This window comes from Rhinatrema bivittatum, chromosome 7 (genome assembly GCF_901001135.1).
Source record: "Rhinatrema bivittatum chromosome 7, aRhiBiv1.1, whole genome shotgun sequence".
NCBI classification, from domain to species: domain Eukaryota; kingdom Metazoa; phylum Chordata; class Amphibia; order Gymnophiona; family Rhinatrematidae; genus Rhinatrema; species Rhinatrema bivittatum.
Window position 1 is genome coordinate 150,963,713 of NC_042621.1, and position 12,684 is coordinate 150,976,396.

The 12,684-nt window shown below is 39.3% G+C and overlaps 1 protein-coding gene across 3 annotated transcripts in view; it reads right to left on the reverse strand.

Moving 5' to 3' along the window:
* Nucleotides 1-12,684, reverse strand: part of MMRN2 (multimerin 2) — a 113,477-nt gene that overhangs the window by 4,035 nt on the left and 96,758 nt on the right. The window lies entirely within an intron of this gene.

Genomic DNA, 12,684 nt, shown 5'->3' on the forward strand with positions numbered 1-12,684 from the left:
AATTTTTATATAGTATAGAGATGCTTTAAACATTTAAATTGGAGCGGCCTCGGAGGGAACTTTCCTTCCACCCCCCCCCCCTCGCACCTTGCCCTATCTAACCCCTCCCCAGCCCTATTTAACCCCCCCATACCTTTATTGAAGAAGTTACGCACGCCGGCCAACAGCCGGCCCGCGATCCCGGTCACAGCAGCAAATGGCCGCTGTACCTGGAGGCTCAGGCCATGCTCGCCTCGCCCTGGACCACCCAGGACCGCTCAAGATAGGCTCGGCACGCGCAGGGGCAGCTTTTCGGGAGTTACGCGCGTAAGCCTTTGAAAATCTGCCCCAAAGTGTCACCCACTTCTCAAAAACTTCCTATACCCAGGAAGCAGAGATTAGTTTAAGAAAATGAAATTCTGCCAATTATCAATAAAAATAGTGTAATATGATTTTGCAGCAAAGAGAAGTAATTGAAATTTGTAGGCACATTTAGTGAAATAAGTATGTTTTCATTCATCAGAAACATTAGGAATGTGCTTTCGTTTGAAATGACAAGAAAACCCTACAAATTGTTGAATATGTTTTTTTTTGTTTTTTAGGGCAAATTATTTCAAATACTGAGCACAAAAAAAAATGATACTTAAATTTTAAAATGATAAATTATTAAAAACAAAATTAAAAAAAAAAGTTGAAAATGAAACAATTTTTTTGCCTTGCACATACCTAAGGAACATACAGATGTAGTAAAGGGTACTAAAAACTCTTGGTCCTGGGGAAACTGGACGTGTAGGTAGGCTGTAATACCTTTTTATTGAAGCAAAACTGAAGATGAAATCGAATATCCTAAGAAGGGGCCTGTGTAGTTTTGAAAACTCATGAACATCATCATCTTTGGATAACTCTGTTGTTCCTACCAAAAGTAGCATTTGTGTTTAAGGAAAAAGGATGTGCTATGTTCACATCGGAAGATCTAGAGGCATAGGCTCAAGTTTACAATATGAATTCCTAACACTTGAGTTTCAGAATGCTCACAATTTTCATATACATAAATAGTTTCTAAATATTTGTGGGTATTTCAAATGATTTTAAAGGTGTGTTATTATTATACAAATATCTATGCGATTGGGCAATGATTCTGGTATGAAAAACCAGATTTTCATTTGATTTTTTTATGAAAAATATTTTTGAAAAAAATTGTTCCTAAGGCAAATACTGTTTAAAAAATATTTTATAGATTTCATTGATTAAAATTTCATTGTCCTCTTTTTTGAATGTTACCAACTATAAAGGAATTACAATCTACAAAGATTCCAGCTTAATATAGATATGAAAATTATTTGAAAATATTTAAACATTAATATGAAATCTAAACACTCAACAGGAAAATGTTGCATCGTTGTTGACATTGTTAATTAAAGCATGACATTAACTATGCATTGATGATTAAGTATCATTTCTTACAGCCCAATCCTTATTTGAATTTCTCATTCATAATGCACTTGAGAATAGGTTTGAACATGCTGATTCACTATTGTGCACTACCTGTTAACGTGCATAATTAGTGAATAGGCCTCATTACAAATAATGGGAGTTGTAAATAAAGGACATTATCGTGTGGTAAACCTAGTAGCACATATTAGTGAATCATCCTAAGTGCAGGTTAGTTTGTTTAAAACCAATGTGAGACCAGTTCAAGCATTTAGTGGCTAGAAAGGTGACGTAAGAACTGCTTGCTCCTAGCAAACAAATTCTTCCTTACTTCTGCAGAATGTGCTAAATGCCAGCTAGAAATGAACCTGGTTTTGTACATTTTGAAAGCTGAAACAATTATTGCAAACACTTTTAAATCTATTAATGGTATTTTGTGATAGATAGGGATCACACTTTACTAATATCTATTGCCTACATATATACATTTCTTTAATTTATAAGAGGTGAAAATGCATCTTGAGATGTGCAATAAAGGATTTCGACATAAATCCTCATTAGGCACAAAGGCCAAATGTTTTGACAGCATCTAAGGATGGGTTCATTTTAATCCTTTAATAGTCACCCTGGTGAGAAATTTTCTACTTGTATGTTCTAAGATTTTTGCTTTTAAATTTAAAAACGAACTGTTCTTGTACTTTTTTTTCTTTTTTTTTTACTGTACATTATTGACTTGGTGGAATTTACAAGGACACATTGTGATGACATCAAACATTAAGACTGTTGCATGATTGGTTGGTACTTTGTGAGGTGCTAACTATGCATTAAGGGATTAAATAAAATGGCAGCAATGAGGGAGTTTTCTGAGTGAATGAGAGAACACCCTGCTTGTGTGTGTGTGTGTGTGTTTACATATTTACAATTCAAATCCAAGGCTTGCTCGTCATAAAGCCTTCACATTCATACACCTAAGAAGAACAAGAAGTTCCACCCAGACCTAAGGGAGCCTACTTTCTGGAATGTGTGTGTGTGGAACTGAGATCTCTCCCCTCACCCAACCCCTGTCAGAGTTCACTTTTCTACCCTGATATGGCTTGAAAAGACGGTGTCAGGCTACTAAACACAAAAGTTATTAGGGACACGCGCGTGCTCACACTCCTCCTTGTCCTGCAGAAAGTAAGCTAAAAAAAAATTCTATCAGTCACAGTAGATGTTAATCAAACTAGTTAATCTGTCATAGAACCATTAGCAGCTAGTTTGAAAAATTAAGTTGCCTGAAATCACATTTTCTTATGTATTGCCTTTGTTTCTCAGCTTTTTGGCAGGTGTGGGACTCTTGCTCAAGTGGGGCTTCTCTGATTTTCAACTTTTGCACTATGGCATTTAAATGCTGCACAAAGTCATTTTTAGATCATGATGTTTTTCATAGAGTATCAGTGAAAAACGGAGTCATTTCTTTCAACAATATAAAACAACAGGTTTGTAATTGTATGGCAACCCAGAAGCAATCATCACCCAGATGATCATGACAGAATCAGAAATTTTAGACTCTGAAATAAACCGCATGGAAGAATGGAACCTAGAGCTGCCAGAAACATAGCCACCAACTACCTGTCCATGTAGAGGAAGCTCGTAAACACCCTTTTCTAGTTTAAATAGAAGGTTTCAATTCTCATTTCAAAATCAATATTCTTCTAGCTTCTTTTAATATTTTTCATGGTTCTAGTAACACTGGCCTGGGAAAGGGCTAATAAGGGTCAGGCCTGGCTAGTCCCTGGCTGGGAGACCACCAGGGGAGACTAGGTGCTGTGGGACAATGGCAGACCTCTGCTGTATCCTGCTAAGGAAAGGTCACAGGCACTATGATGGGATGTGATCACTTAACTTTCAAGAACCAGAAATGGGTAGAAAGAGGGTAAGAAAAACAACATTCTTCCTGAGATTCTGTCTTCTGCCGAATACAGTATCAAACCTTTAAGTATGGCATCACTTCATATTTATTTCCTGCCTTATCTTCTTTCCAGCTTGTCGCAAGCTTCCAAGTTCTCTTCCCTGTTGATTGTAACTTTGACTCATTCCTACTTACTGTTTATCTTTCGTTTACTTGAATAGTTACCCCAGTTTTTTATTCTTGTTAATTGTAAACCGATCCGATATGGTTATTTACTATGAAGGTCGGTATATAAAACTGTTAAATAAATAAATAAGTAACAATGTGCTGCTGTGCTCGCCTCAAAATAAAGACTCCTATAGTCAATCCAGTATGCAAAAGATACAATAATCCTTCACTGGATTATTAGTGTTTAAATATTAGGGATCTGCATTTGTTTAAAACAAATGGATAAAACGCAATGAATGAGTCTATTTTTGGACTATTTCATTTCAAATGAAATGAATGGTGGGAACCTTTGAAAATATCTAAAATGTTCCATTTGCATTTGAGTTTGAATATTACAGTCGATGGGGTAAGCCAAAATGCAGGTGTTTTTCTTGAAATTAAACAGAGTGGAACTCGGATGGGAAGGGACAAGGAAGAAATATGACCAATCAAGGTAAAGCACTTTAGGGTAAATTTTAAAACACTGGTATGCACCAATACCGGCAGATACTTGCGAGGGCAGCGGCCATTTTCAAAGTGGTTAGATGCATCACCTAGAATGTGTCAGGCATTGGCTCAGTAGTTAAAGCTTACAAAATTCTGCAAGCTCTGCAAAGGCAAAAAACACAAACTGGAATACTGTAAGAAACTAGTCTAGCTCAGAATGAACATCAGAAGCTCAAGTGGCAATGGGTGGGAGAGATTTTTTCCTCTTTCTCCCAAAAAATTGGGAGGAAGGCAGGGGTGACCATACTGATAAGGAAGTAGAGATGTGAATCGTGTCCTCGATCGTCTTAACGATCGATTTCGGCTGGGAGGGGGAGGGAATCGTATTGTTGCCGTTTGGGTGTGTAAAGTATCGTGAAAATCATTAAAATCGTGAGCCGGCACACTAAAACCCCCTAAAACCCACCCCGACCCTTTAAATTAAATCCCCCACCCTCCCGAACCCCCCCAAATGCCTTAAATTACCTGGGGGTCCAGCGGCACACTAAAACACGGCAACTAAAACCCCCTAAAACCCACCCCGACCCTTTAAATTAAATCCCCCCCCAAATACCTTAAATTACCTGGGGGTCCGTAGCGGCGGTCCATAGCTTAAATTACCTCCGTAGCGGCGGTCCGTAGCTAAATCGGGGGAAGGGGGAGAGCAGGAAAACCGGCACACTAAACCGTGTAGTCTTCAGCCGGCGCCATTTTGCAAAATGGCCACCGCAAAATGGCGGCGGCCATAGACCAAAACGATTCGACGCAGGAGGTCGTTCCGGACCCCCGCTGGACTTTTGGCAAGTCTTGTGGGGGTCAGGAGGCCCCCCCAAGCTGGCCAAAAGTTCCTGGGGGTCCAGGGGGGTCAAGGAGCGATTTCCTGCCGCGAATCGTTTTCCGTACGGAAAATGGCGCCGGCAGGAGATCGACTGCAGGAGGTCATTCAGCGAGGGTTCCTGACACCCGCTGAATGAGGGTTCCTGACCCCCGCTGAATGACCTCCTGCAGTCAATCTCCTGCCGGCACCATTTTCCGTACGGAAAACGATTCGCGGCAGGAAATCGCTCCTTGACCCCCGCTGGACCCCCAGAAACTTTTGGCCAGCTTGGGGGGGCCTCCTGACCCCCACAAGACTTGCCAAAAGTCCAGCGGGGGTCCGGAACGACCTCCTGCGTTGAATCGTTTTGGTCTATGGCCGCCGCCATTTTGCGGCGGCCATTTTGCAAAATGGCGCCGACTGAAGACTACACGGTTTAGTGTGCCGGTTTTCCTGCTCTCCCCCTTCCCCCGATTTAGCTACGGACCGCCGCTACGGAGGTAATTTAAGCTATGGACCGCCGCTATGGACCCCCAGGTAATTTAAGGCATTCGGGGGGGGGGGGGTTCGGGAGGGGGGGGATTTAATTTAAAGGGTCGGGGTGGGTTTTAGGGGGTTTTAGTGTGCTGGTTTTCCTGCCCTCCCCCTTCCCCCGATTTACGATTTTTTGACGATAAATCGGGGGAATTGGTATTGTATCGTGGCCCTAACGATTTTTGACGATTTAAAATATATCGGACGATATTTTAAATCGTCAAAAAATGATTCACATCCCTATAAGGAAGTCAATAGCTTTTCAGGCTTTGAGAATAGAAGTAGACTCAGAAGGTAGATCTTTAATTGTAGAAGGAACTTTGAATAAATCACATATAGTGATTTGCAATATATATGCCCTGAACATATCTAAGCATAGTTTCTTTGTCAAAAATGGTCAAGCTACTGTTAATTAGTAGACGGTTATTTCCTAGATTGTCAAAGGTAGAAATTAGCCCTCTGGAGATATCAGATCATGCGACAGTGTGGTTAGATCTGGATACTCTTCAAATGAAACAATCTCAGGCCTCTGGGAGGTTTCCTAAATTCTTCTACAAGGAAAAGGCATTCAAAGATTTTTTGGAGGCAAAGTGGAAGGACTACTGTTTATTTAACAAAGAGCTTGTAACATCATCGATCCTTTTTAGGGAGACAGCCAAGGTGGTAATGAGATGGGAAATTATTGAGTATGTTATCAGTAGAAGAAAGGCACTGCTGCATAAGATACTTCATTTGGAGAAGCAGTTGTCAAAAGAAAAATGGGAATTTGAAGCTAGGCCTTCAGCAGCAAATGAAACTAGATTTTGTGAAGCCCAAATATCAGTTAATTCCCTTCTGTACCAGTGAGTGAAGGAAACTCTTTTCTATTATAGGAGTAAATTTTTTTTCAATTTGGTAATAAGCAAGGAAAGATGCTGGCAAATTTGACTAGGAATTGGGGAGTAAACCCAAGTAAAGATGTTTGGGGGGTCCTTAAAAACTTTTATAAGACTCTATACATTGCTACTCCCATAGGCAAAACGGAGACTGGTATGTATCTATAAGCCAGGATGATTCCTAAAATATTGGCAGTGCAGTTCGAGGCGCTGAATGCATCTCTTCAGTTGCAGGAGAAACTAAGATGTATTCATAGGGTGGATTTTATAAAGACTCCCCCCTTGTTGTGACCCCCATCACACTGCCCCCTACCAGCTTGAGTCAAACTAGAGAAGAGACAGGTGCTGCCACAGCAGTAGTGGCAGCTCAGCATCTGCTAGCAGGATCTTTTACCAATGAACGACCCAGCCGTCCTCACCCAACCCTACTACTGGCTCGACTTGAGCTGGTAGGGGGCGGCGCGATAACAGGAGGGTCGCTAGTCTGTGAAATATCCTGATGGCAGTTGCTGAGCTGCCACTACCGCTGCAGCAGCAGCTGTCTCTTCTCTCTTGCTGCTGCAGCTGCTGCCCCTGCCTAGTTTTCCTAGTGCTTCCGCTGGTCCTGGTCTGGAGATTATTATGCAAGAAATTATGGTCGAATTACAGAATATCCCACTACTTGCTGATGGTGGGGAACCAATTTTTTTTTTTTTTTTTTTGCTAGGTCTGCAGTCAGCTACATTTGTGGAATAGAGGAGAAAGGGTTTACAAGCAATTTTTCATATATTTACAGAGGAAGGAGAATTAAGGTCTTTTCAAGATCTTCAAGAAAATTTTAATATTCCTCGTCAATATTTTTATGCATATTTGTAGATTGGCCTTACAGTCCTTATTTGCTGTCATATTCTGTCTTTCTATGTTTGTATTCTATTTATTTTGAATGTATTTCATGGCATTTTTATTAAATCCTTCATTTTGGCCCAGTAGTTTCCTCCTGCTCCTTTAAGCTTCCAATTTGATGGGACCATCCTCTACTGGGCTATGGCACTATGAGTCTTCCTTTGTAACTACTCAGGAATTCTCTTTCTATTTTTATTTCCTCCTTCCAATTTAGCACAATCATCACAACCACAGTCTTTGGCTATGGCCAAAGAAACACATGAGTGTGACCAGTGGGTCTAAGTACTGGGGTATTGTGTGCATTTGTGAAGTATAGGATTAATAATGAGAATGGATGTGAGGATATGTATGAATGGTGGGGCTGGGGGTATAGTTAGTGAAAGTGTTGGGATGCCTGCCAGGTAGGTAGGGACTGTGAAAACTGCTTTTCAACAGACTAAGGGCATGATGTACTGTGGCAATAGCAATAATGTCTCCTTAAAAGTGTCAAGAAATTACTCCAAACCTGAACTTTATCCAAACTCTTTCCAGAGAATGTTTCCATTTCGTTGGCAATAGAATTAGATAGAATAAAATCAAAGAGGGTGGAAAGAGGATGGTTTCTGTGACTTTCCATGGAAGGAAAAGAAAATATAAAATACGTATTTTCTCTCATACATATTGGCTTCCAGTAGAGTTCAAAACACAATGTAATATCCTCTCTAATTTCTATATGGTTCCTGTTTGGTTATAGCTTTTGGGCTATGTTTTATAATGCAGAGCTCTCCAGCAAAGGTGGGTTCTGGGAGTGTGTTTAGATTTGCAAGTGAGAGGGAGTTCCTTCCCCAAAGGAAATGGGCTTGGTAGAAAGTGTTCAAGATGTTTCCACAAGCACTGGGTGTTGTGGATTGAGACTCTCAGGAGTTAGAAGTAGGAGTTCAGGAAGTCCTGAGGCTGTGGATTACTGTTTTAGGCTGTGACCTGAGGAGTTTTGGGATTAAGAGTTAAGATCTGGAGGTGCTGAGAAAACCAAGGGAGGTTTCCTAAGAAGAGTTAAGGACCATCTTAGGGTAAAGTCAGCTGGGACCCTTTCTCTTTCTCATTGGAAGTCCACAAGTGGAGAATCAAGTCCTGGCTAGAAGAATTGTCAATGGTTTCCCCTTGGTCTGGGAGGAAGTACCGGGTCATGATGGGATCCAAGAATGTTGAAATTGTATTTGGATTTGTGTCTCCCATAACTTAAGATGAATGAGTAAATAAATGTCAGTTTTTTGACCTTGGTAAGAGAAGTAAATACCTATTACTACAGTTTGGACTATCTTCTGAATATTTTCTGCCTTTACTGGACTTTGGTTCTTTGTATTTTGCAAGAAATTCCATCTTTTTGTTTTGAAACAACACTTGGAGTGTGAACTGCTGTTTTTTCCTTTGGGTGAGTGACTTCCCTTGGGCCACATAGCACTCTGATAGTTCCCAGTGGAAGGAACCCTGTCCCAGGGCTGCAGGCAGACTTTTATCACCCATACAGGTGCTGAAGGCGACTCCCTTACAAAAGACGGGGGGGGGGGGGGGGGGAAGAGGGAGTTTACATCTAGATGCCTTTGTTCTTTGTTTTGGTTATCTAAAATATTCAGCTGATATACTGATGAAATGTGAACCTAACGGGGTCCTGCATTTCTCCCAACAAGGCCTATTCTCATTGCCTCCCTTGACAAAGGCAAGGCTCTCTAGTATTTGCATGTTAGTCTTTAGCAGCTGTGGGTTAGTGATGTGAAATTTTTTTATCAATGGACCTGAGAAGTGAAACAAAATATTTGTAATTAAGAAAATTGCTTACAGCTTGGCTTTTTGCCTGAGCCTTTCCTATTAGCTGGGCTTTTAGAAGTGCCATTTGGAAAGTGTGCAATGCTTTTGGTAAGGACTATATATTTAGTCACTGCATTCTAATGTTGATTTTAAAGTTGTACTGCGTCATTTCTAGATCGTAATATTTTATGTGTGATATATTTTATGGGTGTAACCCGCTTTGATATCTTTGGACCAGGGGCAGAGAATCAAATATTATTAAGGGAGCTCTGTAAGCAAAAGGGAGGTGATCTGGACTTGTTCCTGTTCAGAATAAATGGAAACCTATTTGGTTTAGAGATCTTGGAGAGGCAAATAAAAGCAGCATATCTAGGTGGGTGAATTACCCTTTGGAGATGGAGATAGAGGCTGAGATGAGCCCAAGATGGAGAGTGTTAGCAAATTCTGCTTTCTGTACACTCCAAATATCTGTTTTTGAGCCTGTGATGGAGAATATAAGCAGATTCTGCTTCTTATATGCTCCAAATATCTGTATTTGGACCCTTTTGAATAAGTTTGAAATGTTTTAAAACTACACCAGTAGCAACTGAATATTCCCTTGTATGACTGTAGATATTCAGAAAAAAAAACCGTTCACCCAGTGGAAGCCCAAGTCTTCAGGAATGAATCTAGTAGTTAATCACAACCAGTGGTCACACCAAATAATAATCTTACTGAGGTCTATGGACTATGATGAGAATGTGAGTAGTGGTTCTCAACCCAGTACTCAGGACACATTAAGTCATTCTGTTTTTCTGAATATCCATAAAGAATATGCATGAGATAAATTTGCATGCACTGCCTCTATAGTATGCAAATCTATCTCCTGCATATTCACTGTGGATATCCTAAAAACTAAACTGGCTCGGTGTATCCAGAGGACTGGGTTGAGAACCACTGCATTAGAAATCAGACACACGTAGTGTCATGATGGCACATACTGAAAGACACCACTGATGACATCATACATGGATTCTCTAAATGGACCATTATATGATGTACATTTCCATAGAAAGTCTTCAATGCTTTGGTCATAGATATCCTGTAGGAGGGGAGCTTTTTTGCTTTATAGAGAGCCACAGATATTTATTTATTTATTTATTTATTTGACATGTTTTGTATACCGTATATTCGGTTTTGCTATCATTTATTTATTTATTTATTGGGTTTTATATACCGGGGTTCCTGTATGAGATACAGATCACCTCGGTTTACAGTGAACGGTAAACTTTGCTCATGAGCTGTACATAGAACATTGATCATTGATCATGGGCTATACATAGAACAGTAGATAACAATGGAAAACAAGAACAGTAGAAAACAAGAACAGTAGAAAACAGTAAAAACAGTAGAAAACTATCATAACGGTTTACAGGAAAAAATATTAGGAGAATAACAGAGTTTTAACATAGACTTTCATAGATAAAGTTGGGTAACACTGGAGGAAGTAATAGTAGGGTTAGTTTTTATATAGGAAAAAAAGTTCTTGGATGACTATTGTAGATTTTGTGGTTGTGTTGAGCTTTCATGGGTTGACAGGGTGGTATCTTTGTTTTCTTGGTGTTGTCTGGTTGGGAGTCTACTGGTGTTGGTGATTAAGTGCATCTGAGAAGGCTCTGGTAAAAAACCAGGTTTTTAAATCTTTTTTGAATGTTTTGGTGTCAAATTGAATTCTTAGATTGTGGAGTAAAGAGTTCCATAGAGATGGGCTGGCGATACTAGATGTGTGATTTTTGGGTGAGGAATTTTGAGGAGGCCTTTATTCATTTTATTTGTTATATGGGTTTTGAAGGATAATTCTTTGTCAATTGTAATTCCAAGATTTCTAGCATGGTCAACAGGAGATATTATTGTTTCTGGGTTTTCTGTTTTGAGTGGTTGTCTGGGTAAGTCATTGAATTTTTTGTCAAGGATGATTAATTCAGTTTTCTCGATGTTAATTATGAGTTTTAGGTTGGAAAGACATTGCTTGATTTTTGAGAGAGAGAGGGTTATTTTCTCATAAGTTTCTTCGAGCATATTTTGAATTGGGACTAATATTTGAATGTCATCAGCGTAAAGGAAATGGGTCAAACCCAGGTGATTCAGTATGTGACAGATAGGTAAGAGATAGATGTTAAAAAGTGTTGCTGACGGTGCAGATCCTTCTGGGACTCCTGTATTTAGGTTCACTTTATTTGATAGGTTGTTGTTGAATATTACTTGGAAACTTCTTTGAGATAAATAGGAGGTGAACCATTTTAGTATAGTACCTGGTATTCCTATTTCAAAAAGTCTGTTGGGTAGAATGGAATGGTTGACTGTGTCAAAGGTGGCTGACAAATCTAGGAGTAATAAAATGTAACTTAGTCCTTTGTCGAATCCTCGAAGAACTGTGTCATTAAGTGAAAGGAGTAATGCTTCCGTGCTTAAGTTTTTTCTGAAACCAAATTGTGCGGGGTGAAGTATGTTGTTCGTTTCTAAGTATTCTGATAGTTGGGAGTGGACGATTTTTTCTATGATTTTTGCAATGAAAGGTAGATTAGATATGGGTCTGTAGTTTTGGATGTTTTCCAGATCTAGGTTGTTCTTTTTTATTAATGGTTTTATGATTGCAGAGTTTAAGCATTCAGGATATATCCCTTCAGTGAGGAAGAGGTTGACTATGTCCGTTAATGATTTTATTATTGAGTTGTCAAGCAGTTTAATTGTTTGTATGGGGATGCTGTCAATGGGGTGATTTGCTGGATTCATTTTTCTGATTATTTTTTGGATTTCAAGTAATGAGGCAAAATCGAATTCATTCCAGGTTGTTGTAATTTCCAGAGATGGTATTGGAGATTGGGTGTGTGTAGTGTTGTTGATGTTAAAGTTGTTTATTAGTTTTCTGATTTTTTCAGTGAAGTATTCTACAAAGTCATTGCTTTTGCTTGTTTTTGGAGATGTTCTTGTTTCATTAGGTGATTTAATGAGGTTTTTTACTATGGTGAAAAGCATTCTGGGGTTCTGTTGGTATTTGATTATTTTGGTCGAGTCGAATTCTTTCTTTGTATTATGGATGTTTTTTGTAATTTGCTAAATGGGATCGGTATGCATTGAGTGATAGGGAGGTTTTATTCTTGCGCCAGAAACTTTCTTTTTTTTCTGAGTTCTCATTTAGCTGATCTTATGGTGTCGTTGTACCATTGATTGTTATGTTTAGAATTCTTTATTGTTTTTATGATGATTGGGTTTGTTCTATCAGCTATGGATTTGGTAATGTTTATCCATGATGTTGTTGCTGATTCAGTGTTTGTAAGATCAATGTTCTTGAGTTCCTCTTGGAGATTTTGTTGCAGTGTTTCGCTATCAAAGCGAGGGAGGTATGAAATGGTTTTTATGTAATTTTCTGTTGTGGTGGGTATACTGTTCTGAGTAAGGGTGGTATGGATGAGGTTGTGGTCAGACCATGGGATTTCGGTGATTTTTATGTGGTGTGAGTTCCAGATGTTGGTATTAATGAAAACTAGGTCAAGGGTGTGTCCTGCTTTGTGTGTTGATCCATTGACTATTTGTGAAAAAGCTATCTTTTTATCTATCCATCTGTGTAAGCTATCTGTGTATATATCTATCTATAGTATAAACTATCTGTGAAAAGCACTGTTTTAGTGGTTGATACTGTAGTAAGTAAACATATTGGGGTTACTTTTCAAAAGCAGTTATGCATGTAAATGTAGCTACTATTGTATCAATTTTCAAAACCATTTACCTGAGTAAAGTGCACTTTTGCAAGTAAATCC